Consider the following 5,072-nt stretch of genomic DNA (forward strand, 5'->3'; position numbering starts at 1 on the left):
CAACAGCTATCCTGAGAATTAAATGAGACAGTCCAGGGTCTTCCCTGGTGGTTCAGTGGTTGGGAGTCTGCCCTCCAATGCAGGGGATGAGGGCTTGATCCCTCCTTGGGGAACTAAGATCCCACATGCCACAGGGAAAGACCACACACCACAACTAAGACCCAACACAGCCAAATAAATAAAAGACAGCCCATGTAAAGAGCACAGTGAGACACACAAAATTCACTCAAGAGTACAGAGGTTACTAATACTGCTGCTATCATAATCCCTGTTGGCATGAGCCCTTAGCAGAAAAAGTCAAAGACGACTCTCTCCACCCCTGTGACCATGTTACCTACATGGCAAAGTGAGTTGCAGACATAACTGATGATGTTACTAACTAGTCAGGAGTCCTTAAAATAGAGAGATGCTCTGGGTGGGCCTGGCTTAATCACATGACTCCTCTTAAGCAGAGTCTTCTCCAGCTGACTGCAGAAGTGGACGTCAGAGATCTGAAGCAGGGAAGGACCTGAGGGTCCTGCTGGCCTGGAGGTGGGGTGGGGTGGAAGGGTATTTGGCATGGAGTTAAGGAGCCCACTTACTGACAGCCAGGGAGGAGAGGGACCTCAGTCCTACAACCACCAGGAACTTGAGTCTCCGAACAACCTGAATGAGCCTAGAAGCAGAATCTCCCTCCCACCCCCAACCCAAGGCCTCAGGATAAAAGCCCAGTCCAGCTGGCACTTGACCCTGGACTTGTGACAGCCTAGGTGGAGAATTCAGTTGAGTCAGTCCAAGCTTCTGACCCAGAGAACTGTGAGCTAATAGACAGGTACTAAGCCACTAAGTTAGTACTGATCTGTTAGGCAGCAACAGAAGCTACCACAAGCCCTGCCTGTCCTCTAGCCGTAATGCATATACATTAAAAACATCAGGTGGGGACTTGCCTGCTGGTCCAGTGGCTAAGACTCTGAGCTCCCAATCTACGGGGCATGGGTTTGATCCCTGGTCAGGGAAGTAGGTCCCACATGCTGCCACTAAGATTTCTCCTGCTGCAACGAAACATCCTGCACGCCACAACAAAGACTGAAGACCCCGTGTGCCACAATGAAGGCCTGGCACAGACAAATAAATATTAAAAAAAAAAAATCAGGTGCTGGTCCAACGTGGACAGCTGGCGCTTTCTGGGTCCTTACTGCTACACGGGCGATGCTCTACAGCAGGGTCTGTCTAACCCGCCTCTACCCCTAGCACTCAGCAGTGTGGCTATCACACGGTGGGTTCTAAATAATTTCATTTGATAAGATTTCAAGTCCCCGGGCAGTCGGGAACAGAATGACTTACAGCTGTCCAGGCTGGCTTCACCACCGTGCGACCCATCACAAGGTCAAGGTGCCCCAATCATGGCACCAATCTGGGCAAATCCCAGCAAAGGTCTCTTTCTGGCCTGGAGGAAAAACCCCAGACACAGCAGGCAGTTCAGAGGAAGTCACCCAGCACCCAGGGTAGGTATGTGTCCACAGGCAAATGAGTCTCACTTTACACAAGCACGGACCATGCTGCGGTCCCGGCCTCAAGCTGTGGCAGCCTCCCAGGGCTCAGCTGACCAGCCAAACCCTGACATTTTGCTTGTATTGTAATTGTACCTTCCTGTAAAAAAGTCCTAGTTGGAGTGGTAAAAATAGCAGCTGCAACTTCCTGCGACACGGACGGGCCAGTCCATCCCACTGCCTGGAACTGAACCTGGGGACTCCATCTGACTCCGACTCCACGAAGCCCCTCTGAGCTGGGCTGGGCATGCAGTGAGGAGGCACCTAGCCAGAAAGCCCTGCCCTGCCCCCGCTGACTGCCAACTCCTGCGTGAGATGCTCCCCTCACTCTCTCCATGAAAAACCCAGCCCCAATAACTGCAAAAAGATCTCCCCTGGAGGCTCAGTGGTAAAGAACCTGCCTGCTAATTCAAGAGATGCAAGTTTGATCCCTGGGCCTGGGAGATCTTCTGGAAGAGGAGATGGCAACCCACTCCCTTATCCCTGCCTGGGAAATCCTGTGGACAGAGGATCCAGCCTGCTACAGTCCATGGGGTCGCAGAAGAGACGGGCATGACTTGGTGACTGAACAACAACAAACAAAGGTGGAAACACATCTGCAGCCACGGCCGCCGCTGCCTCTCTTCCTGCTCACTGGCTGCAGAGCTAAAAAGGCAGGACGCCTCCTGACCAGAGCCCTCTGGGAGTGCCACTGTCCCCTTGTTCATATGCTGTCACCCTGCCCAGTTCACCTTCCTGTCCATGGCCCTGCAGCCGTCCCAACCAGGTCAGGCTGACGCCTTCACCAGGCCTGAGGTCCCACGCTGCTGAAGGGGAACTGTAGCCAAGCCTGGATGCTGCTTGTTCCCCAAGACAGGGGCTCACCATGTCACAGCCCACTTGGGGAAGGACAGGAGAGCCTGGCTGGATGTCCCCAGGCTCCTGAATCCCAGTGGAGATGAATTTCTCCAGGGACTCCGGTCCACCAGCTTCCCTACCTCCCCCACTGTGGGGCCTGAGGTTCCAGGCCCCATCTTTCCTTCATTAGGCCCCACAGTTTCCCCTCCCTGTCTCCACATCAAGTACAAAAGCTCTTGGGTCAATCTTTTGCTTATTTTAAAGCCTCCCATTACAGGAAAACAGACAAGGACCCCCAAAGTAATAAACATGGCAATCCACAAAGTTCTAGGAGCCCCAGCCTTTGGCCTCCGGAAATAGTAACAGACTTTATTTTCTTGGGCTCCAAAATCACTGCAGATGGTGACGGCAGCCACAAAATTAAAAGATGCTTCCTCCTTGGAAGAAAAGCTATGACAAATCTAGACAGCATATTAGAAAGCAGAGATGTCACTTTGCCAACAAAGGTCCATAGAGTCAAAGCTATGATTTTTCCAGTAGTCATGTACGGATGAGAGTTGGACTATAAAGAAAGCTGAGCGCCAAGAACTGATACTTTCAAACTGTGGTGTTGGAGAAGACTCTTGAGAGTCCCTGGGACTACAAGGAGATCAAACCTGTCAATCCTCAAGGAAATCAATCCTGAATATTCACTGGAAGGACTGATGGTGAAGCTGAAGCTCCAATACTTTGGCTACCTGATGCAAAGAGCCGACTCATTGGAAAAGACCCTGATGCTGGGAAAGATTGAAGGCAGGAGGAGAAAGGGATGGCAGAGGATGAGATGGTTGGATGGCATCACTGACTTGATGGACATGAGTTTGAGTAAGCTCAAGGAGACAGTGAAGGACAGGGAAGCCTGGCGTGCTGCAGTCCATGGGGTCTCGCAAAGAGTCAGGCACAACTTAGCGACTGAACAAAAGAGAAAGGAGGGATCAGTCTGTGTTGATCAATGCCCCTTTCTGAGCCTTTCCCTGGACCAGCTAGAGAATTTTCTCTACCCTCCTGGGCTGGATGAGGCCTATTCCATCTCAGGGATGCAAGGCAGACATCCCACCTAAAGCCACCCCAGCCCCTCCCCTGGACACACTAGCTGCTTAGAAACACTCACATCCGTTCAGATATTCCAGGCTCCAGATAGTTGCCTTTCACTAGCAAAACCCATGATGTCTGCAGAGCTTTTCAGCATAAAATGAACTTTCCGGAATGTTTCCCCATGCACAACACGGAGCAGCCTGGCAGGGGGCAGGGATTAAAAGGGCCTCATTTCACAGATGAGCACGCAGGGTGAAGGCTAAGTCCCTAGCCGTGGTCAGGAGACCAGCGAGAGGCAGAGCCAGCACTCGCTAAACCTTGATCTTCTGGAAAAAACAATGATGGATTACAAAAAAACCGGAAGTCTGAATAAACTGGATCATTTTTTTTTTAAAGGAATATGAGATCATTTTTACCAATCACATTAGCTAAAAAGGAAAATGTAGATAATAGCAAGTATGGGTGGAGAGGTGGGCTCCCAGACACCATCAGTAGGAGAGTAAACTGGCTTATTAGTCTTTGCAAGAAGCATTTAGATTAGACAATGAAAATTTAAAGATCAGAAAGATACATGATCAAGACGTACATGAATTCATGGCTTGTATGGAGGGTTTAAAAAAAATAATCAGACACAATCCAAAAGTCCCCTATTAGGAGACTAAAAGAAAAGAAAAGATAGTGCTTTGACCACGCTGTGGAATATTACGCAGCTGTGAAAAGGGAACAAGATCCACCCACACACTAAGTGATAGACACTGGAATACTGAGTGTGATCCAAATTACATAAGGACAAAATCTGCATAAGAAAAGGGGGACAAGAAGGGTATGCCCCAAACTGCAGACAGATACCAGGGACCAGGCTGGTTTCATAGCAGGTTCCACTTCTTCTGATACTGTTTGTTGATAAAGGAATCCACCAATGTATGATTGACATTAAAGGTAATAAAACATCTTAAAAGGAACATGTTTTCTTGGCCTCTGTACAAATCAGAAGAGCAGCTTATCTCTGGGTCTCATCTCAAACCCCTCTCCAGCACACAATGTTCACAGCCTGTGCACTTGTTTGACACCCTCTTCTTCAGATCCTCCCACGGCTGCATCTTGCTGTCCTGGAGGTCTCGGCTCAACGTTGTCAGCCTAGAGGAGCTTTCTTTAGGCTCCCTAATGGCACCCCATTCCAGTACTCTTGCCCAGAAAATCCCATGGATGGAGGAGCCTGGTAGGCTGCAGTCCCTGGGGTTGAGAAGAGTCGGACACGACTGAGCGACTTCACTTTCACTTTTCCCTCTCATGCACTGGAGAAGGCAATGGCAACCCACTCCAGTGTTCTTGCCTGGAGAATCCCAGGGATGGGGGAGCCTGGTGGGCTGCCATCTATGGGGTCGCACAGAGTCGGACACAACTGAAGCGACTTAGCAGCAGCAGCAGTCTAAGGGGATGCCCCACCTTGATCCTTTTCTTCATGCTGCCACCCCACCCCACCCACCTCCTGCAGCCCAACCTCAGCTCTATTTATTTATCTATCTGTTGTTTGCCTCCTCCAGTTGAATGGGGGCTCCAGGATGGTGAGGACCTTGCCTTGTTCTCTGCTTCACCGCAGAGCCTGGCAGAAAACAGCTTGCAAAAAAACAC

The 5,072-nt window shown here is 50.3% G+C and overlaps 1 protein-coding gene across 1 annotated transcript in view; it reads right to left on the reverse strand.

The window, feature by feature from the left end:
- Window positions 1-4,664, reverse strand: part of KLHL25 (kelch-like family member 25) — a 45,684-nt gene extending 41,020 nt beyond the window's left edge. Inside the window, exon 1 of the mRNA XM_010832181.1 lies at window positions 3,517-4,664. The gene's annotated coding sequence lies outside the window, so the exon portion shown is untranslated. The remainder of the gene's footprint in view (window positions 1-3,516) is intronic.
- Between the last annotated feature and the right edge of the window lie 408 nt (window positions 4,665-5,072).

Source organism: Bison bison, unplaced genomic scaffold, assembly GCF_000754665.1.
Source record: "Bison bison bison isolate TAMUID 2011002044 unplaced genomic scaffold, Bison_UMD1.0 scf7180017860443, whole genome shotgun sequence".
In the NCBI taxonomy this organism is placed as follows: Eukaryota; Metazoa; Chordata; class Mammalia; order Artiodactyla; family Bovidae; genus Bison; species Bison bison.